The 24,642-nt window shown below is 32.0% G+C and overlaps 1 long non-coding RNA gene across 1 annotated transcript; it reads right to left on the minus strand.

The window, feature by feature from the left end:
* Positions 1 to 20,761: 20,761 nt before the first annotated feature.
* On the minus strand, positions 20,762 to 24,370 carry LOC114287720 (uncharacterized). Its single transcript, XR_003637994.2, has 3 exons — positions 23,274 to 24,370; positions 22,634 to 22,717; positions 20,762 to 21,019 (listed from the first exon to the last, which is right to left on the minus strand). It is a non-coding gene; the product is annotated as an uncharacterized LOC114287720 (long non-coding RNA).
* Between the last annotated feature and the right edge of the window lie 272 nt (positions 24,371 to 24,642).

Below are 24,642 nucleotides of genomic sequence, written 5' to 3' on the forward strand. Positions count from 1 at the left end.
TGGCATCTCAAAGACCTAAGCATGGAGGCATACACAATAGTCCATTCATGAGGCATAAGGCATCAACTCTTTAAAGCATTAAAGGAGTGATAAGTGCAAGTGTTTGAGCATGAAACATGGATTGAAATAACATAACAAATGATGTCAAATCACTGAAATGAGCCAAGTAATGCATGTTAGAGGACTCAATACTCAAAGCTAACAAGCTAGATTGAACCATGGCTATACAAAGCAAGTCATGCATGACTAAAACAACCTAAATCAGAGCTAGAGCATGCTAAAATATGGACAAAAGCTTCTTGAAGTTAAGCCAAAAGCATGCTAGAATGACATGTTAAGGCATGATGCATGTTAAGGCAAATGAGAGGATTGCAAGACAAGGACATGAAGCATGTAAGAGCCAACTAAACCCACCCAAAACAGAGTCATGGCATGCTAAAACAACACCAAAAATCCACTGAAATGGAGTCAACATAAGCTAGAAAGGCATGCTCAAACATGAAGCATCTAAGACTAGTTTGTGTGATTTACACTACAAGTGTATTAGGCATGCATGGAGTGACAAAATCAAGCAAAAATAGTGTTGTATCATGGAAAAACAAAGCCTAATACATGCTGAAATGAAGCTACAACAAGCTAAGCCAACATGCTACCAATATAAGCCACTTATGCAAGCATACAAGACAACAAGGAGAGGGGATGACCCTCTCCTATTTAAGACCTAAAAACTACCTTTTCACCACTGAAAATCCTCTAGATTTCAGTGGTAGAAAGGTCATGCAATGCCAAGAACAAGGGCCAAAAGGGATGGCCTAAAACAAGGCCCAAGAGGGGGTAGATCACCTCCAACCTCAAAATGACCTTAAACAAAGATCTAAAGCATCAAAAAATAGAACTTTTATCAATTAAGACTTAATCTTAAAACAATAAGCAAGTAGGTCTAAAAGCTAAAACAAGAATGGGGGTTTAAAAGCAAGGAACTCACCCTTGAAGACCACCTTCAAGGACAATGCTCCAACAGCCTTCTCTGATCAAAACCAGCCCAAGAACACTAAAATCACCCTCAAGGGACCTCAGCTCCAAGAGGATGGTGTTCTAGTGTGTGTTTGTGTGCAATAGTAAGACAAAATGACACTTTTAAAGCACAAAATGAAGAATCAAGGCAATATAGATACAAAACTATATCTATCACTCTAATCCTAATTTTTCTGAACCTCTGGAAAGGGAGGAGGAGCTCCCTCTTTATAGAAGTTCAATTTCTAAGCTTGTTAAGCAAGCTAAGCAATTGAACTAAATCCCTCCATACATGTGTATGGAGGATGTGAATTGTGCATGCCAGCTATGACAGCTGACATAAAATATCTGCATAAAGCAGATGAAGAGGGTTCAACCAAAAAATATGGCCGATTGACCAACATAAGTGCCGACCGACCAAAAAAAGTGCCAATCGACCAACACTTTTGGCCGATAGGAAGAACACGAGGCCGATGCCATCAAGCCTTGGCCGATGGGTTGAGGGAATGGCTAAAAGCCACCCTCTTCCCTCAGAAGCAAAACACAAGTCCTTGGTCCACAATCAAGTACAAAACAGACAAGTTGAGAAATCTTGAGGCAAGGCGCGCGACCGAGACTCCCGAGAACTCAAAACGAACACGAGCATGGATGATCATCGAGTGTTCAAACGATGACGTCCAAGTCTTGAGGACGGTAAAAAATGAGGTGTCTGCAGCTGCCTCTTTAGTATTTTGTTGTTTTGTTCAGGTGCATCATCTTCTGTTGGGGTTAGCTACTTTCCATTGCTAAAGCTGCTAGACTGCTGGTTTTGTTTTGATCTGTTACTCCTGGTTTTGTTTTCTCTGTTGGTTTCTCACCAACGAGGAGGTTGGAGCTTGTTTAGCTCCAAACTCCTCTTTATTGATATATCTTTCATACTTTGTATGGTTCTTTCATCAATAAAGTTTTTCTTTTTGCTGATCAAAAAAAAAAAGTAAAGCTCCTGAAGTATTGAATAATTTTTCTTAATGAGGACACTTATTAACATTTGTCAAAAATAAAACTTGAATATATTAGCTTACAAATTTTAAAATTTGAATTTTGACATGAGTATCCAATTTAAAATACTGATGAGCCCAACAAACTTTGAGAAATTTGGGCAGAAATTAGAATAATAAATTAAGAAAAATAAATTTGCTTGGTGGCTTTAAAGAAAGCAGGGACGTGAGCCGCTGAGAAAATTAATTAGAGTACTGTGATTAGACACGTGTCAGCTTATCTGTGTTTCATTCATGATCGGAACACACCACATTGGTAATTGTAAATTCTTTGTCTCCTCTTATCATCAATCTAAAAAAAAATCCAAAACTCAAAAATTGGAAAACAAAAAGATAAATTTACCTTTTTTTATTAGTTGTTGGAAGGAGCAAGAAATCGCACAAGCAAATAAAATTTTGAGGTTGGGCCACAACATCAAGAAAAAGGTCTATTTTTTCAAGAAAAAAAGGTCGAAAGAGACAATAAATCATAGAAATAAGTTTATCCTTATATGATGGAAAACTGATAAGATAAGCCATTTCACAGTTGAGCCTTAAACTAGTTTTAACCAATGACAAATATGATAGTTATAATGAGAGTATTGTTTTATAAATAATAGAGAAATATATAGTGTATAGTAAGTAAAGTGGAAAATAATGGGAGAAGTGACAAATAATGGAGAAATTAAAGTTTAATTTTTTTTTTATTCAAAAAATGTATATTGTGATTTTATTATTTTTAAAATGTGTACAGAGAATATTTTGATATAATATTATAGGTATATTTTAATATCCATTATAATCATTTTATTTTAAGAAATAATTATTATTAAAATTATATTTTATTAAATATATATATTGAAATAAGTAAGTGTATGTAAATAAAAATTTTGAAAGATTGATGTCTGCCCAGTGCTCAATTATTTTAAAGGAGTATAAAAGGAATTGGGCCAAGACCTTTTAATTTTAACACAATGATTGTGACCATTCAATTAGGATGTTTTTAAGATATTTTTACATCTCGTCCTGTCTTTAAAATTAGGGAGGCTTATTTATAAGTCTTTTTTTAGATATTTATGGTAGGGTAAGTTCTGTATAATTTTTTATAGAGTCTCAAGTCTTATTTAGATAGGAATGTATTTCACAAGATCCTTCATAAGCGTAACGTGACGTGACACTTACATAAACGTAACGTAACGTGACACCTACATAAATGTAACGTAACGTGACACCTATATAAACGTAACGTAACGTAATACCTACATAAACGTAATGTGACACCTACATAAACGTAATGTAACGTGTCACGTTACGTTTCGCAAACTTAATGAGTTTTTATTTTTTTAAATTGAATGTGAAAATGTTGCTGGTTTATGTTGGTGTCACGTTACATTTCATATAAATATGATCTATGGCAACATTCAATTTCCTATAGGAAATTGAATGTTGCCATAGATCATATGTGTCACATTACGTTTATGTAGGTCTCACGTTACGTTATATTTATATAAATATGATCTATGGTAACATTCAATTTCCTATAAGAAATTGAATGTTACCATAGATCATAAGTGTCACGCTACGTTTATGTAGGTGTCACGTTACATTACATTACGTTTATGTAAATATGATCTATGGTAACATATATAGGAAATTGAATATTGCCATAGATCATATATGTCACGTTACGTTTTTGTAGGTGTCACGTTACGTATAGATGTCACGTTACGTTTATGTAGGTGTCACGTTACGTTACGTTTATGTAGATATGATTTATGGTAACATTTAATTTCCTATATATGGTTTTACTATTATTTATGATATTAACAACTAATATTGAGGGTAAATGTGTCAACAAACTTCCCACATGACTTATGGGAACATAAGTTTTTTAATAGGACCATGTGTAGCATAAGTCTCCCTAACAGGATTTATAAATAATTTTCCCTTAAAATTAAAGAGCAAATTATCTTGGTGTTTTCACATTTCGTTGCTAGTATCATTTTACTCACTTTATTTTCCGTTGGTTTAATTTTAGTTTTTAATTTTAAATTTTGAGTTAATTTGATAATTGATAATATCATTATAGTTTTTGACGAAAATGGTCACTAATTTAATTGAGATTTAAATTATTGAATTGATCAAGTTTACAACTTTATCTCTAAAAACATAACACATGCCATTCATGTTGGCATTTACCAGCAAAAAAAAAATGGTAACAATTAGAATCAATTAGACTAATTTAAAGTCAAAATCGAGTCAATTGAAATTATATATTCTAAAATAACATAAAAGTCAAAATATAAGGACTAGTAATGTAATTTGTCCAAAATTAAAAGTTTCTAATTTTAAATTCAAAAATATCTTTACAATTGCATTATATCTCTCTCTCGCAATTATTTCGAATTTCATATTTCATTTTTTCTCCGACAACTCATGGATCTTTTGTTTCTCCAGTGAGAGAAAATGTGTGGCAAAGTTGGGACAAAAAATAAAGAGAAAAATCCGTAGAAAGGTGAAAGTGCAGGTCAGGGTGGTTGTGTGGTGGTGAGGTGGCGACAGCGGTGATGGTAATAATGATGGTGATAGTGGTGTGGGGATAGAGGTGAGAGTGACGGTAGTAGTATGATGATATTGGTAAGAATTTAATTCGAAAAATATTTTCTATTTTTTAAAAGTATAAAATATTTTTTCGTTCAAATAGAATTATTTTCCATTAACCATGAAAAGTGTTTGCCGTTGACTTTTGATTTCATTCCACCAAATGCGACAAAATATGAAAAAAAAAAATTCTGCCTAAATAAACGAAGCATTAAAAAAGATAGAAAGAAATCAAAATTATGAATGGTTGTCAAATCATATCCTACTAATTACCATTTTATGGTTACAAAATCAAATCTTACTGATTCTTCATTATTTATGAAGCATCAAAACTTTAACGCTGTATTTGATCGAGGGATTTGAAGAGGGATTTAGAAAAAAAAATAAAAAAATTAGGTGAAATATGAATAAAATATATCTATATTTTACCTAATTTCACACACTTTTTTCCTTTTTCTTTTCAAATCTCTCCCCAAATTTGCCAAACAAACATATCATAAGAGAATTACATATGTCATTATTTTTTATTTATTTATTTATTTTTTGTTTTTGTTTTTGTTTTTGTTTTTGTTTTTTTTTTTTTGTTTTTTTTTGTTTTTTGTTTGTTTTTTGTTTATGGGAAAGCAAAAGTCTTAATATATTGTACATCCCACAATAAGTCATCCAATAAAATAAATCAAATTACGAAATAGATCTCAAAGGGAATAGAGAGAACCTTCACGCAATGGGGATACGAGTCTCCACATAGGGAGAAAAAAAACAAACGTCCACGCAAGGAAGAGAAACCTCCATGAAAGGAGGAAATCTCTACATAGAGATATTATTGAAACACTAAAAACAAAACAAAAACAAAACGATCACTAGCAAAAAAATAATACCGATCACATTCACGATATGTTCATCATCGCAACAGGTAACTTTGGTACCTTAATCTCTGTCTCTACATTACAAAATAAACTATTCTGCATATGAGGTAGTCGCCTAGTGTATACATCGCATTTAACAACATCGAATTTTGGTCACAAATCAAATATGAGTCTAGATCTAAAAAATTTTCATTCGTAAGCTAATAATAGAGACAAGCGGAGCAATAGTGACTAGTATAGTAATAGAAACCGCAAAACAAGTGTTGGTGAAAATACTAGAAAAAATTATATTTTATTGATAAATGATGCAAAGAAAATGAGATATAAATAAATCAGGTTGAGGCACGGATATCTCATTTTCTTTAAGGAGATCAAGCCCACTGCGGTAGAAAGAATCCAAATACCGATGCAGCAGCCACAAAATTATGACTTGTACCTTCCAAGATACAACAGCCCGACCACTTGTCGTATGGTTTAGGCCAACTCTGCACAAGATGGTGAACCCAAAACTCCACCAATAAAAACACCCTTCTTTGGTAGTAATCTCTCTTCTATAGAAAATAGGTGATGTGTTAGTGGTGTAGAAAAGAGTAGATGAGAGGGACTATTTATAGACTACTATGACCTTACAGTTACACCAAAAAATAATGACCATTAAATAAGAGAAAATGGTTACACCAAAATAATGGCCATTAACCAAGTTCATGAATTCTATTTAACCTCTATTCATGACCAAGAGGTTACCAAAGTAATGAAATCCCATTTATGAAAAAGATAAATCAATAAATAAATATAACATATTAAAATGGTCCAACAATCCCCCACTCATTTTAATATCAAAAAAATAAAAATAAAAATAAAAATAAAAATAAGAGAGATTACCAAACAAAGGTAGACTAATATGCATTATGAAGGTGCGCTCTGCATTGAACCTTCATTAGTGAAACAGCAACCTCTACTCCAGAGTCAGTAGTGGTCTCAGACTTGAACTATGTCTGCTTAGGGGAAATAAAGTATTACTGCTCACACATAATAGTCCAGGTGTTGACATGAGCTTTAATAGCCAGCACATTACGGCCTTGTGCTAATTCCAGTTTTCATGAGCATATTTGAGAATAAGCTTTGTTCTTATAGAAAGCGGCCCCACTTTCATGCTCACATAGGTGAAATCTGTCAAGGATGTTCCTGTAATTTATACACCCCACTCAACAAGAGCTACAGAATTTCATTAAGAGTATAAAAACTCAACCCTCCAACATTACAGGACAAATGCACTTACATCATAGGGATGGATAACAAAATATTAAAGAGTGTATTTTTTACAACCACCATATGATTCGTTCTTCCCATTGAACCTAGTTACAGGATCTCTGGTCCCTAGGTTGGGTATCTTCATACATGGTTTATGATTTTATAGGCTTCAAACCCATCCCCCTCGATGTATTCCAGACCCTATCTCTCGCCAAGGCCTTGGTTAACGGATCCGCAAGATTATCACAAGATCTTACGTAATTCACAGTTATGATGCCATTACTCAAATAGGATCTCACATTATTGTGTTTCTTTTGAATAGCTCTGGATTTCCCATTATAAAAATGATTGTTCACTCTACCAATAGCAGCAGTGCTATCACAACGAATTAACATAGGAGGAATTGGTTTTTCCCAAAAAGGAATTTCATGTAACAAATCTCTCAACCAATTCGCTTCCTCACATGCTGAACCTAAAGCTATAAGCTCAGCTTCCATTGTAGAATTAGCAATTATAGTCTGTTTTTTAGACTTCCAACGTATAGCACCACCACCCAAGGTAAAATAAAATCCAAGGTAGAGAGAGAATCACCTGACAAAGTGTTCCAATCGGCATCACTATATCCCTCAAGTACCGCAGGATACTTGTTATAAAACAAACCATAATTTTTTGTTCCAGATAAATATCTCATAATTCTTCCCATGGCTAGCCAATGATCTCGACTTGGCTTGCTAGTAAACCTGCTAAGTATTCCAACAGCATATGCAATGTCAGGTCTAGTACAGTCAGTAGCATATCTCAAACTACCTATCATGCTAACATATTCCTTTTGATTAATCACTTCCTTTTCATTTGTTACAAAAGACAAATGTATGCTTGCATCAAAAAGAGTAGCAACATGTTTACAATCTAGAAAATTATATTTCTTTAACATTTTCTCAACATAATGCGACTGATAAAGAAAAATACCATCATTAGTCTTGGTAATTTTAATTTCCAAAATAAAATTGGCTTCACCAAGATCTTTCATATCAAAGTGGCTATTAAGCATATTTTTAGTCTCATTTATAATATGCAAATTAGAGCCAAAGATAAGTAGATCATCCACATATAGGCTAATAATCACATGTGTATTCTCACAAGTTTTATAATATATGCACTTATCACATTCATTCGTCTTATAGCCATTCTCAAGCATGCAGGAATCAAATTTCTCATGTCACTATTTAGGAGCTTGTTTTAAACCATAAAGCGATTTAGTTAGCTTACACACCTTGCTTTCTTGGCCAGGCCCCACAAAGCCTTCAGGTTGGTCCATGTAAATCTCCTCATCTAGATCTCCATTTAAAAATGCTGTTTTTACATCCATTTGATGAATTTTTAATCATAAATTGCAGCCACTGCAATCAAGAGTCTAATGGATGTAACTCTAGTAGCCGAAGAAAAAGTATCAAAGAAATCAAGATCAACTTGTTGTTTAAAACCTTTAGTGACAAGCCTCGCTTTATATTTATCTATAGTTCCATCCGGTTTAAGTTTTTTACGAAGGACCCATTTACACCAATAGTTTTACAACCTGGAGGTAAATCCACTAGCTTCCATGTTTTATTTGAAAGTAATGAGTCTATCTCATCATTTACAGCCTCTCTCCAGAAAATAGCATCAGGTGATAATAAAGCTTCTTGCACCGTAAGAGGAATTTCTTCCACATTGTAAAGATAATAGTCAGGGCCAAAATCTTTTTCAACTCTAGCTCGTTTACTCCTTCTTGGTTGAATTTGAAAATTTTCTTTTTCTTGAAAAACTTGAGAAGGAGTAGAAGAGCTAGGCATAGACAAAATATTTTCAAAAATTATTTGACCCCCACTATTTCTAGATTTCAAAGGAAATTTATTTTCATAAAAAATAGCATCACCTGATTCAAAAATAATATTATTTTTCATATCAAAAAATCTATAAGCTGTACTATGCAATGCATACCTAAGAAAAGCACAGGTGGTAGCTCGTTCACCCAATTTAGGTCGTTTAGGATCTGCAAGCCTCACAAAAGCTAAACAACCCCCAACCCTCAGATAACCTAGATTTGGTTTATACCCCCGCCACAACTCATAAGGTACAATTTTAGTGTTTTTGTGTGGTACTCTATTTATCACATGGCAAGCTATCAAAATAACCTCGCCCCAAAGATTTGAGGGAGCACCTGAATCAATAAGCATAGCATTCATCAAGTCAATTAACGTTCCATTTTTTCTTTCAGCTACGCCATTAGATGAAGATGAATATGGTGGAGTAGTCTCATGAATAATTTCCAAAGACTGAACAAAAGAGTTGAATCCTAGAGATTCATACTCCCGGCCTCTATCACTTCTAATTCTTTTAATCTTTTTACCGAATTGATTTTCCACTTCAAGAAGGAATTTTTTAAATTTCTCAAAAGCATCACCTTTAATTTTTAATAAATATATGTTTGTGTATTTTGAAAAATCATCAATAAAAGTGATAAAATATCGGTTACCACCCCGAGTTAAAATTCCTTCAAACTCACACAAATCAGTATGAAATAATTATAGCAATTCGGTATTTTTTTTTAACACTTTTATGAGGCCTCTTGGTAATTTTTGCTTTACTGCAAACTTCACATTTCTCAAAATTTTTTGTCACTTTGGGAATTAACTCTAAACTATTCATGATTCCCACATATTTACTATTTATATGACACAAGCGAGCATGCCAAAAATTAATAGAAGATAACATGCAAGTGGTGTCATAGTAATAATCATAAAATTAATCAGCAAGGCAATTTAAGAGATAAAAGCAACATTTATACTCATCTGTATTCTAGGAAGCCACTTTTGCTTCATGTGCCTCGTAGTCTTCATCATTCATCTCCTCAGTTGGGATTTTGTTTGGATTCTTTTCGGTAAGAACATATGCAACTTTCAAAAGGCTAAGGTAAAAAAGAACTTTTCCTTTCCACCTCTTAAAATGAACTCCTTTAAACTTGAAAGGTTTGTTGAGATCTCTAATTCCATCATTGGTTTTTTCTGGCACTTGTTCCATGTTTGATCTCCTTAAAATTGTTGGTGAAAATACTAGAAAAAATTATATTTTATTGATAAATGATGCAAAGAAAATGAGATACAAATAGATCAGGCAGAGACACGGATATCTCGTTTTCTTTAAGGAGATCAAGCCCACTGCGGTAGGAAGAATCCAAATACTGATGCAGCAGTCGCAAAATTATGACTTGTACCCTCCAGGATACAACAGCCCGACCACTTGTCGTATGGTTCAGGTCAACTCTGCACAAGATGGTGAACCCAAAGCTCCACCAATAAAAACACCATTCTTTGGTAGTAATCTCTCTTCTATAGAAAATAGTTGATGTGTTAATGGTGTAGAAAAGAGTAAATGAGAGAGACTATTTATAGGCCACTAAGACCTTACAGTTACACCAAAAAATAATGACCATTAAATAAGAGAAAATGGTTACACCAAAATAATGACCATTAACCAAGTTCACGAATTCTATTTAATCTCCATTCATGACCAAGAGGTTACCAAAGTAAAGAAATTCTATTTATAAAAAAGATAAATCAATAAATAAATATAAGATATTAAAATGGGTCTAACAACAAGAAATGGAGAGGAGATGAAGGTTAAAGGTACTTCCCTTCCAAGCCAAAAAAAAATAAAAAAAAAGCACCATGCTTTAAAGAACAAAGAAAGAGAGCGGTTAAGATTTCTTAGAGAAAGAAGAAATAAGGTTTCTTAGAGAGAGCAAAACAAATACTCCCTCCGTCCCAAAATATTGGTCCCTTTTGGGGAATCCAACTTTTTTTGGTAGTACACTTATTGCATTTGAAAAAAGTTGGTTTTCCAAAATTACCCTTTTGATAGTACATTTTTTGAGAATATCAATGTCATAATTGTACTTTTTAAATTGTTTATTAATTTAAAAGAAGGGCAAAATAGGAAATTTACATTATATTTGTACTTGATTTATAAAGAGGGACTAATATTTTGAGACAATGAAAAATGGAATAAGGGACTAATATTTTGAGACGGAAGGAGTAGTTAACATTAAATCTGTCACTGTTGAGATAACGAAATCTTCCATTGTTGTTTTGAAAAAAATATAGAATTTATTGTAAGTGTGAAAATAATAAATGTGAATATTTCTACTTTCAATTTAATTAAATAATGTGAATTTTTTTTATTAAAAAAAAAGTGACAGTCAAAATTGTGAATTTTTAGTAAGTCTGAATATTTACACTTCAAAATATTACATAAAAATTATGAGAATTTTTAATTTCAATCAATAAATTTTTGCTATGAAAAATCCTTAAATCATTTAATAAAAGATGTGAAGACTGCGGACTTTTTATTATTATATTCAGTTTTGTATTTTTTAAAATAATACCCTCAATTCGTGGAATAACTATCAACAAATGAAAAATGTAACCTACATTAAATTTGGTTTTATATATCGAGACGATTAGTGTAGTTTATCAAAAATATAAGTCAAAAGGTATAAATCAATTTGATATGTCAACGAGCATGAATACTGAAACCTAATGGTACACTTTTAGCTTTCGTTTGGCAAAAGATGTTGGAATTAGAAAATCAGCCGTGATTCATACACCCAGTGGGGGTCGACCTCCAGTGAGGTGGCGATCTCCTATTCGCTGAAAATACAAAAAAAAAAAAAAAAAGAAAATTGTTTTTTTGGGCCAATCCCGAAGTGACACCTCACTGGGGGTCGACCCCCAGTGGGGGTAGGAAGTATTTCTGATTAGAAAATCATAAAGATAAAATAGATTAATGCCTCATTTGAGAATATATTATTTTAGTAATTCTTTTGGTTTTTTAAGAAAAAGTGTGCAGAAAAATAGAGAGAGTGATATAACAATATATAGTGACTTTTTGACTAAAATGTATAGTTGACAAATGAGACCTAAATAAATTAATAAAATAAAATATCACATCTAAATTATAATCATTTATCATTCAAAAAAAAAATCATAATTGTTTCACTTTTTCTCGTGCAAAAGTTAAGAAAGTCAAAAAAATCAATCCAAATAAACTTTTTAGTCTCAAGTTAAAAAAATCACAACTCAAAAAAGTCAACTAAAAAAATCCTGACGAAACGATAACTTAATATACGACTTCATGTGTTAACCCAGGATTAATATAGAGAAAATTGGTGATAAATCCAATCGAAGGAAGGTTTAAGGCAATAAATCCAGTAGATATTTTTTATTGGGGATAAATCCATCATTTGTGAAATAGTTTGGTGAGAAGTCCTTTTATTAGGTTTGAAGGATATTTTGTTTTCAATTTTACCCCTGAATTTATCTGATGACTTTTTTTTTATTTGTTTGAATTTTTTTGATTATCTATTTAAATTTATATTTATCTGTTTAAATTTATATCTGTCTGTTCAATTTTTTTTTTCTATCTATTCAATTTTTTTCCCTATCTATTCAAATTTATATCTATTTGTTAATTTTTTTCCCTATCTAATCATTTTTTTCCTATCTATTCAAAATATATATCTATCTGTTCAAATTTTTTGACTATCTGTTCAATCTATCCTATTATTTGTTCAAATCCTATCATCTGTTCAAAATTTGAACAAATCTGTTCAAGATCTGTTCTATTTGTTGGAATCATCATTAACAACAACAACAATGAACAACGATTAACAACTACAAAAAAAAAAAAAAAAAAAAAAAAAAAAAAAAAAAATTGTGTTACTCAAAAACTTGAAAAAATGGAAAAAGAAAAAGAAAAAGGAAATAGAAATAGATCTAGAGAGAGAGAGAGAAGAAAATAGATCTATATCTCTCTATATATAGAGATAGGAACCAAAACACACACACACTTTTCTTTCCATAATCAAATTTGGAGAGAGACTAAAATAGATGAAGAAATTATTCCCCTTCCCTCCCGACGACCCTCACTTTTCTTCAATTAGGATCCCAAGCCCGAATTAGAACTAGATCGGAGCCCTGACACCTTCTCGACCTTGCTAGTGATAGTTGAAGTGATCGATTGCTGCATTGGAGGAAAGCTTGAAAGAGACAATGGCGAAAGAGATGGAGATCATTCGATGAAGTTCAATTGGTGTAAGTGAAAGGTTTGTCGCAGGTAGTATGGCAGACGACCACTACAACAAAAAGCACATTTGGCGACCAAAAAATTGGTCGCCAAAAGTAGAAATTTTGCAGCCAAAAAAATTGGCAACAAGTACACAATTGGTCGCCAAAAGCCTGCAACTAAAAGTATTGGTGACCAAGTCAGAAATTGTCATCGTATGTAGACATGTAGTAACAAGCAAAATTGGTCGTCAAAAATCATATATTTTGTTGGTATAAAATTCTAATTTGTTGCTATAAGATTAAAATTTGGATAGGCTATGTAGTTTTAGCGACAAATAAATGTGTCGCCAAAAGTACTATTTAACGACAAAATTAGTTTGGTCGCTAAAAATCAAGTTTTTAGCGACGAGTAAGTTTGAGTTGCTAAAAGTTCTTGGAATAGCCACTAACTTTTAGCGACAAAAACAATATGTTGTCGCCAAGTATATTAACAGCGACCAAAATGCCACCTGTCACTAAAAATTCACTGCACAAATTTTGATTTTAATAATTTTCTTGTTCAAAATAATCCAAAACACAAGTTTTCCTATGCACAACATATACACAAATGTAATGTAAATAATAATACACATGTGCAAGACATTCATAATAATTCAAAATTAATAGCGATTAAACATTCCAATAAACATAATTACAATTCTCTAACAATCTAAAACATTCATACCAAAGTACTTACAAACTATTAACATCAAACCCATAAATACATTACCAAATCCTATGTTAAAATATTTTCAAAAACACAAACCAAATATTTTGATGCTAAACGTCTAACCAACAAGTCATTTACCAAAATCCTATGTCAAAATATTTGCAAAAACACAACACCAAATATTTTGATTCTAAACATTTTATCCATAAATCATTTACTGAAATCCTATGTCAAAATATTTCCAAAAACACAAAATCAAATCTTCTGATGCAGCCTGAACTATTTTCCGCCCTTGCCAATCTATCACATGAAAAAGAAAAAACAACATTAGATTGACCAAAAAAAAAAAACCCTCGATATGAATTTCACAATTTTGATTTTAATTTTGTAACGGAAAGTCCAATTTGGTGCTATTTGCTCATACAAGTCTATTTAGGCTTGAACAAGCTGTCTGTGCTAAGTTTCGGTGGTTTCGGTGGTCATTTTGCAATCTCGGCCCCCGAACGGTCCTTTTAAGTCTTGTGTTTTACATTTTTTCTTGTAATTTTCTAACCAGAAATCCAATCGAGGTCCCGTTTGTTCCTACAAGTCTATTTAGGTTTGAACAAGCTGTCCGTGCCAAGTTTCGGTGGTTTCAGTGGTCATATCGCAATTTCGGCCCCCGAACGGGCATTTTAAGTCTTGTGTTTTACAATTTTTCTTCTAATTTTCTAACCGGAAATCCAATTGAGGTCCCGTTTGTTTCTACAAGTCTATTTAGGCTTGAACAAGCTGTAAGTTTCAGTGGTTTCGGTGGTCATTTCGCAATTTCGGCCCCCGAACGGGCCTTTTAAGTCTTGTATTTTACATTTTTCTTTGTAATTTTCTAATCGGAAATCCAATCGAGGTCTCATTTGTTCCTACAAGTTTATTTAGGTTTGAACAAGCTATCCATGCAAAGTTTCAGTGGTCATTTCGCAATTTCGGTCCCTAAACGGGTCTTTTAATTCTTGTGTATTACATTTTTCCTTGTAATTTTTCAACCAGAGATCCAATCGAGGTTTCGTTTGTTCCTATAAGTCTATTTAGATTTGAACAAGCTGCCCACACCAAGTTTTGGTGGTTTCGGTGATCATTTCGTAGTTTCAGCCCCTCGAACAGGCTTTTTAAGTCTTGTGTTTTACAATTTTTCTTATAATTTTCTAATCGGAAATCCAATCGAGGTTCCGTTTGTTCCTACAAGTTTATTTAGGTTTGAACAAGCTGTCCGTGCCAAGTTTCGGCGGTTTCAGTGGTCATTTTGAAATTTCGGCCCCCGAACGGGCCTTTTAAATCTTGTGTTTTACAATTTTCCTTCTAATTTTCTAACCGAAAATCCAATCAAGATCCTGTTTGTTCCCACAAGTCTATTTAGGCTTGAACAAGCTGTCTGTGCCAAGTTTCGGTGGTTTCGGTAGTCATTTTGCAATTTCGGCCTCCAAACGGGCCTTTTAAGTCTTGTGTTTTACGATTTTCCTTCTAATTTTCTGATCGAAAATCTAATCGAGGTCCCGTTTGTTCCTACAAGTCTATTTAGGCTTAAGCAAGCTTTCTGTGCCAAGTTTTGGTGATTTCGATTGTCATTTCACAATTTCAGCCTTACATTCATCATTGCAAAATTAAACAAAAGCCTTCACTCCATCTCGATACTGGGAACTCATCTTATCCTTAAGTAACATCCAACTCTTGTCCATATTTGGTCACCTACAAAGCCAAGGTTATGTGAAATTTCTTTGAATTAGAGAATTTACAGGATTATGGTTCTATATCTTTTGGTGATCCACAAGATTATGGTTCCACATCCCTTTCACGACCAAATGATGCATCACAATAGTAAGTGATAAACAAGAATTACTATTCAAGTAGAATATGTAATCTAGAGTAAAGGGTGAAAAAGAATCATATAGTAAGTGATGAAATTGATAAATAGATTAGAATTGCTATATAAGTTGTGGTCTTGAAGTTGTTACATATTAGTTATGCGATCTTCTTAGAAAAGCATATTCATTTATTTTAGCTAGTTGACATATTTCTTCATTAAGTTAGACATGAAATTAAGATTTTGAAACCAAACACAGCAGCCATCCCTAATCATTGCATTTGGGCTTATTTTGTTTACATGTCAAATAGTTCCTTGAGTCATCTAAGTGTTTGTCATATCATGAATGCTCAAAACATTAGGAAAAAAATGTGAATCTTCTAATAGCCACAAATTTAATAAAAAAAAAAAGTGCCAAAATTCTCTAAATAAATTAGAAATGCCGTAACATATAGTCAAAGCTTACTTGATGTAGTAATTGCTCCAACGAATGATTGCAGTTTTTTTTTATCTCTTTACATTAACCAATAACCTATAACATTTGAATTGTAAATCAAAGTTTAAATTATCACCCAACAAAAGAACAGAAAAATTATACATAAATGAAAAAGGAAGAAGAAACTATGTTGTCACCTTCTTATCAATCATAAAATCTAATAAAGAAAAAAAAAAAAGAAAAAAAGTCCTTGTAATTGTGAAAATCATGTTAGAAAAATCTAATAAAAAAAGCTTAGGATCATAATATAACAGGTTAAAGAGGATGACAACTACCATAGAGATTTTTTTTTTTTTTTTCCTTCGTTGCTTGCCTTTATAAACACAAGATGTTAAAATTCTATTTATTAGTTTTATGTATATTCATGAGATGAAACAGTATCAATGATTCAATTCATTGATCAATAAGGTGGTGATTCGGAACAAGTATAATTTATTTTAGATGAAGAAATATTCACTAAAAGACAATTTCCATTCCTTTTCTATAATGTACCTGCTCTACATTTCTCATTCAGAGAAAGTTTCATATCAAAGCTTTTCTTCATAAATTATTGATATCAAGCACTGTATCATACTCTATCTGATTCAATGGTTAAATTTTTAATTTTATTTTTTTATTAGAAATACAAAATTGTGAAACTAATATATATTCAAAACATTAAACTTGTAACTATACTATGAAGAAAAAGAAAATAGTGAATGTCATGTATTGAGTTTGTATGAAACGACCTCAACGAGGTTTAGCACTATTTTTCGATATAGACAATATGAAGAAAATCTGAGTTCTTATTCAACTTGATAAAATTGTACAAGAGTTACATCTTTTATACATGTATTACACAAACACTAACTGTGCTAGAGTTACTTCTAACTCTTAACTAAATCTAACTAACTCTCTTACCAACTCTAGCTGTAACTAAATTTGTTAGTTCAATTATAGGAGCCTTATTACTGTATAGGAGCCTTATTACACAAACACTAACTCTAGTTGTTGTGATGAACTTTGATAGGCTGAGCATTAGCTAGAACTTGAGTTCAAACGGAATCCTTATCATGACCCCTCAAGAGAGTGAGAGGGGAATAGACCATGAGATTGCTTTGAAAAAAATGAAAACAAGAAGCAGAACACACAAAATAGATTAACCAATTAACCAAAATCAAAATAAAGAAGAAAAGAAAAGAGAAGGGAGAGGAAGTGAATGGATATATAAATTCGCATAAACATTCTCATTGTTAAAAATCCTAACATTGCAATGTAGGTCTATTACCAATTAACCAAAATCAAAATAAAGAAGAAAAGAAAAGAGAAGGGAGAGGAAGTGAATGGATATATAAATTCGCATAAACATTCTCATTGTTAAAAATCCTAACATTGCAATGTAGGTCTATTACCATTTTAACACCAAAAAAATAAAAAATAAAAAATTGATTTAATACTAAAGATTTTTTTCATCTTATTCTAAATGAAAAATAATTAAAATGATTTTTCATCTTGATTTTGTTGGCTTCAGATAATTAGGTATGTCTTGCAACATTTTTAAGCATGTAGAAAAACAGGCAATTACCATCGTCCACATTTTCAAGCATCTCTCTTAAAACCTCTCTACCACACAATCAGGCCTAAAACTTCTCTCCACCACACAACTAGGCTAAAAAGATTTGTGATGTAATAAAGAGGGTGTCTTTGTCAACAATGGAATGCAGCATAAACCAAATTGTGCCTTTGCTGCGATTACTTTTCAGATCATGCTTTTGCTGCAATTAATGGGACCATATTGATCATAAGGTCTATGAAGTAGGGTATGATCTACTTGATCATTCATGTTTCATTAATTAATTCTTGGAGGTCACTTTGGATCAAAATTTACTTAACAATTCAAGCTTTAGAGGACAATGATGCAACTAGCAGAGTTTTGAATAGCAGGCCATGATGCAACTAACAGTTTAAAATTTACTTAATCAATAACATTGTCTTGCACCATTCATCAATTTCATATAAAGTAGACCATGACGCAACAAGTAGTGTTTTGAATTTTTTTTCCTCCCACCAGCAGAACACACAAATTCCATTAACTGATTAATAAGCATAACACAAACAAGCAGAACACACAAATTTCACAAACTGATTAACAAGCAATTTCATTAAATTTCATTAACCAATTAACAAAAAAAACACACAAAAACAAATACACAAACAGAAAAACAAATACACAAACATAATGCTTATTCTTCCTGATTTTAGCACTGTTTTATTTCTTCTCTCTATGCAATTCCTTCACAAATCCAATATCCAAGCAATTTCATTAAATTTCATTAACTGATTGACAAACAAAACACACAAAAACAAAAACACAAACAGAATCCATTCTCTTTTTATTCTATTCCACTCTTATTCCCTCTCTCTACTCATATATATATATATATATATACATTGCAGTCTTTTATTTATCATATATTCAAAAAGACAGTCCCAAAATCTGTCTTCTATGTAGAATTGCAGTCCCAAAATCAGTCCCATAAATTCAAAATATTAGAGAGAGAGAGAGAAGTGAATGCCGTTTGTGGCGCTCAGTTGGTGACGCAAGAGAGCGAGAGGAAGAGAGATGAAGAAGAAAAAGAGGAGGAGGAGGCGGTGTGAGAGAGGGAGAGGGACACATACCTCTGTTTTGTTGTGCGCCGCTTGAGGTTGTGGATTGAGAGAAAATGAGATGAACACTGGTTAGGTCTTATTTGTTTATTCAGCAAAAAGGTCGGTCAAGTCTTAAAAAAGAAAAAGAAAAAATGCAAAACGACTTAGTTTCGACAGCTAACTTATTCGCGACTAAAATCCTTCAGTCGCCATAAGTACTGTTCACCTTTTCCGCGACTATCATTTATGTTGCCAAAACTTTACAATCGGTGACCAAACTTTTCATCACTATATATATATTTGGTTGCGAAAATAGTTTTGTCGTTCCCGCGCAAAAATTTAAGTTGACAGCAAACCTTTTGGCAACTAAAAATCTTAACTCGTCGCAAATAGTGTATTTTTTGGCGGCCAACATGTATATTGTTGCCGAATATATAAAATTGGCAACTAATTTCAGTCGGGTTGCTAAAAAACGTCGCCAAAAATGTTTTTTGTTGTAGTGGACAACGAAGATCTCATAGGCTATGTCGCGAAGGCCAACGGTGAAGAGTGTCGGTGTTAGGTCACCAAATGGGAAGGGAAGAGAGGAATTGGCAGTGGTAGTGGTGGTGGTGGTGGTGGTGGTGGTGGTGGTAAAGCCATTGTAGCGAGAGAGAGAGAGAGAGAGAGAGAGAGGGTTTGGGGGTTTGGGATATATTACATATATAGGGAAGGGCATTTTCATCATTTCGCTTGAGTTTGTCCTTTTGGACAAAGTGTTTCAACGCTTGAACCTTTGGGCAAACAAAATTAAAATTTGGACTTTTAAACCAAGTACCCATTGATATAATGGTCCCATCACTCATATTTATGTCAAATGATAGCATTAGTGAATTACTTCTCACTTTTCAACTATGTGGTAGGTCAATTGTCCAATAGGGGGAAGTGTAGCTACTGTTATTTACATATTGTGAATTTTATTTTGTAAATATATTTGGCTCATTTTTTAAGATACGTCAAGTAAAATATATTTTTAAAAAAAATTAAATTGATTAGATATTGATAGTTTTTTTTTTATCAAATAATATTTGTATTTAGTTTTATATCTAAATTTACACTTATCATTCATTAGTTTAGATACAAATATAAGTTGATGAAAGTGTTACCGATATTCGATTAATTTAATTTTTTACAAATATAATCTACTCAATATACTCTAAAAAATAAACTATTCGAATTATTAAATTGAGACTCGAAATGAATCCCATTGGACAAACAATAGTGACTGCTATGGCTTGTGTATAGCAACAACCACCGATTGTCCAAAATGAATATATGTAACTACTTCCTCTACTTTTTTTTTTTCCCTTATATTTTAAACAAAAATAATTATATATTTTTTAAGAAAAACTGCAAATAAGTAGGAACTAAAAAAAATATTTACAAATTCATAAAATTTATTACTTATCTATAATTTTTTTGAAAACATGCATTAAAGTATATATTTTTTATTATTGAATTGGTACACAGCTATGTAGTACGTTCGGTACACTAAATAATGAGAAATTATATTTTGCCTCAGGGAACACCGCAAGAAATAAGACTTTTAGCAACCAACTTTTCATTTGCAGAAATATCATATCTAGTCGTTAATGGTTTTTAGCGACCAAAAAAAATTAGTCACAATTTGGTCACAATTTAGTAGCCAAAAGCTGTTAAAAGGTTTTTGGCGACCAAAACTGAGATTGGTCGCGGAAAGTAAGCATTGGCGACCATATACTTTAGTCACAGAAACGATTTCAATTTCTCGAAAGTTGTTCATTTTGTGACCAAAAATCTAATCGCTAAAAAGTAACAATTGCGACCACCGATTTTAATCGTTGAAAAGTGGTTTTTGGAGACCAAACTTAGCTTAGTCATAGAAAGTTGTCATTTAGCGACGACATATTTTGGTCGCGAAAAGTCAATCACAACAGCTATTTCTACAAGCTTCTCACAGAGCTATTGCGACTAAAATTTTATTGGTCACAAAAAAAACTTTCAATTTTAAACATCATTTTTGTCAATATAATGCCTTTTTTTTTTTTGTAATACCTGTAATACATTTGCAATTAATGCAAAATTCATGTCCATCCAATTAATTTCAACATACCAATCCATTAACAATCCAATCTACAAACAAAAAAACCATTGAAAGGAAGTCAAAAAAGTAATTAATCTATCTAATTACTACTACTTGTTAACATGAACACATTAATATTTGACAAAATAACCATCCATCCATCCATTTAGTTTACAAAATAACCACCCATTCATCTATTTAGTTTACAATGAATTCACCATATCAAAAACATATTTAACAAAATCATCAAAAATTTTCCAAACCATTCATATCCAAGTGCATGACATATTTGTCTGATGCAAAATATATAAAAAAACTCTACGTATAAGCACAACTTATAATTAGTGCACCGGCAAACTCATGTCCATAAACACGCATGACTACACCTTTAGCTACCTACAATAAAAAAAAAATAAAAAATGAAGAAAACATTGTTAGTAATAATATTTTTGCTTACATATCTATTTAATTTTGTAAAATTTTGTGGATCTAACTATACACCCCACCCCTTATATTATTATTATTATTATTATGGCGGTGGGGGGCTTAAATAAATCTAATTATGTTGTTAATTAATTAGATTTCATTATAATTGTTTAGAACAGGAGAGTTAATTAACATGTTATAATGAAAGATTGTTTCGAACAATGTCTTATATTAATAATGTGCAACAAGTGACTTCTTTTCCTGAACCATAGAACAGAGTTAATTACCGTAGTTGCTCAACAACCAAATCTAATGTAAAAATGTAATTATGTTTATTTGATATAATTCCCTAGAGGTGTATAATCAAGTTAGACAACCAACCAACTAAAAGAAATAATAACTTGCTTCGTTATCAAATCTCTCTAAATAACAATGAGCAACATTGCTGCAAGTCATACAATCTGCAAGAATGAGTATAAGAATGACAAATGGGAACAAGCTGAAATGCAGCAGATTATGATGGGAACAAATTTAGTCAACTCACCCAAATTGAAATCAACCAATAAAATTAAATCATAACATGAAGAAATCTCAAAAGTGAACAATAATATTAACAGCATAAAATTAGACAACTTATTTGTTAAGGAAACAGTCAGAACTTAGTCCTGTTAGTTCATTTAATCAATGATCATAGCTAAAGTGCTACAATAGTCCTCCACTAAAAATAAGAAATACTATATAGTTAATAAAAAAAAAAATATTACATCCCTACTCACATAGGTAATGAGTTTGGTTTAATGATCATACTAAATAAATTGAAGTTTCCCAGTGATGCAAAGATGAATAGTTGAAAATAATATGAATTCATTAATTCAACCAAAAAAAGAACATCTGATTAAAACTGAAAAAGTAAATAAATAGACAGTATACCTTAAATCAACCAAAGAAAACATTTGATTGAAACCAAAACAACAAATATATGGAAGGAACAATGTAAACATTTTAAATATCAGAGAAGCACATAGAACTATCCCAATAGAAGAAGCTGATAAACCACATGGTTTACACTTCACAGTTAAAAGACAAAATTCTAAGACATTTTATGAAAGTTCAGTTCTATTATACTAAGAAGCCAATGCATATCTTTTTTTCTTTTTCATTATTTTTATAATTTTCTATTTCCATAATCATTCGGACTTAGAAACAATTTAGCAACATAACAATAAACTAAGCAACCCAACCTGACTGGGACACAAGGTTTAGTTTGGTATGATTTATTCAGCTTATATAGTAATTAATTAACAACGTATTTAGCTGATATAGTCATTGACATAGTTCTACTTAAGCCATAAAAGCACCAAACTTGGTCTAAAATAGATATACATAAGTCCACAAATCAGGACTTGAAGAAAATTTAACAGTTTTGCTAACTGCTCTGAAAAGAGCAAAATGTCCATTATCTGCTTCCAATCATTTACTGCCTAAACTAATTGATGACATAACACTAGAAACTTTTATGAAAGATTCAAAATTGTTCAGGGAGTCGTGAATTAAGATAATAAAGGTTAGGAAAAATGAATATACCTCAAGATTCTGCATTCAAACTCTTTGCTATGAGCTAAGCATAAGTTCCCAAATGTCTCATAAAGCCCATCTATCCCAGATAGCCTTTTCACAGAAAATTTAAAAGTCAAGATAAAAGAATCAACAAGTAAAAACATCTTTAAACATTTAAATTACTATTAGTGCTTACTAAAAGTTAGGAGGCTACACAATGATTAAAAATTAAATCACTGACAGAGTATGATAATCTTGGTGATGCTAATAGATATATATATATATATATACTAGTTGGACACCCACGCGCTATGCGCATAGGGGTCACGCTGTTGTTGGCTAAGAATAAGATGCTTGCAATATAATTAAGGTGCCTTGAGCTACTAAATATCTTATATCCAATTCATAAAGAATAAAATAAAAAATTGATGCTATCGGTATCTAGTGAGTAGTGTCCTAAAATATTGCCAATAACTCAATCAATTTTCCATAGTCATTATGTATCAAAATAATTTTAACATGAAAAGTGATGAATCATAGTTGGCAGAACTAGTTATGGCAATGTATGCTACATCAGAAGAGATAAGATCCAAGGATTCAACCAGAAGAATTAGTAAAAGTTACAGAATCAACAAATATACATAGTGAAAAGTCCAACATGACTTACTTCAAGAGTGGGTTCAACAGTGATTCTATCACCACCAATGATGCTGCAAACCAACTTTAGTCAATCTTTCTATATTGAATTACTTCACATCTCAATGAGCAAAAGGAAATAAACTGTTCATATTGCCATACTTTCTCCACTTTATCCACAAGCAGCCTCTTTTCATTGCTTTGCATCTTCAATCACTACCGGCCAAGATATAATTCAGAATCCTTTCATCAGCATCCCAAAAGGTCCCAAAATTCTGATTCTAAAGTGTTAGAAAATTCATGATATTTTGGATCTTGTTTCTTTGTTTGATTTACTTCTTGTCAAGTGGATCATAAATCAAGAATATTAACGGAAGGTTTTGAATGTCCAAGAATCTGTTTGGAATTCCAGGTGGATTTGAAGGCCCAATCACCATAGTAACTTTCTACTTAAACTCTGAATAGATTGGAGCCTTTATTTTTGTCCGTGTGTTTTTTTCTTGTTTTGAAGATACTTGAACATCTTGCAAGTGTATGAACATTGGAACAAAAGCAAGTGTGTTTTTTTTTTTTTTTTTAACATGACAGTATGGTTTCGCCTACTATAAATACCCAAGGACTGGAATTTATTTATTTATTTTTTATGTTTTTGTATTTGTACCTGTGCTAAGAGATGAGATACGGTAACACAATTGAATTTTTGGTTTAGACATATTCATAAGCACTTGGTGGACAATTTATAGAGGCAGAGACATGTGAATATCTTGTGCAGACATATTATCAAACACATAGTAGGCAGATTTTGAAGGGAACACACCATGAATAAAACAAGAGCATGAATCTATGGCAAAAAATTAAACAAAATATATAGGATCAGACAAAGAAGAAGAACATGCCATGTATTTTGTTTGTTACAGATGACACCAATGGTACAAGCAAGTGTTGTTCACAGACAAAACTTGAGACCGTCGATCGGCACTAACAGAGCGGTTGTGAGAGTTGAGAGAATAGATCTCGTAAACCCTAAACAAAAATGCTCTCTTCAATGAAGATAAAGGTCATAGAATCCAAACCCTAGGTCTTCACAATATAAAAGAGAAGAGAAGATGGGTGATTTGGATATCAGAAACGTAGAATGCCGACAGTTAGGGCTATTTTGATATATTTGATTTCTTTTATTTTAGGGCAAATTACATATACCTTTCTTGAAGTTTGGTTAAATTACAGATATTTTTTGAGATTTTGAAAATTACATCCTGCCCTCAAGGTTTGTATTTTCGTAACAATTTATCCTCTGAGGTTTAAATTTCATAACAAATTATCCTCTAATTTGTTATGCAAATATAACATTCAGGGAAGAATTTATAATTTTTCAAATCTCAAGAGTATTTGTATTTTAG

The sequence above is a fragment of the Camellia sinensis genome, unplaced genomic scaffold, assembly GCF_055761805.1.
Source record: "Camellia sinensis isolate YWXY unplaced genomic scaffold, ASM5576180v1 Unanchor1, whole genome shotgun sequence".
Taxonomy (NCBI): Eukaryota; Viridiplantae; Streptophyta; class Magnoliopsida; order Ericales; family Theaceae; genus Camellia; species Camellia sinensis.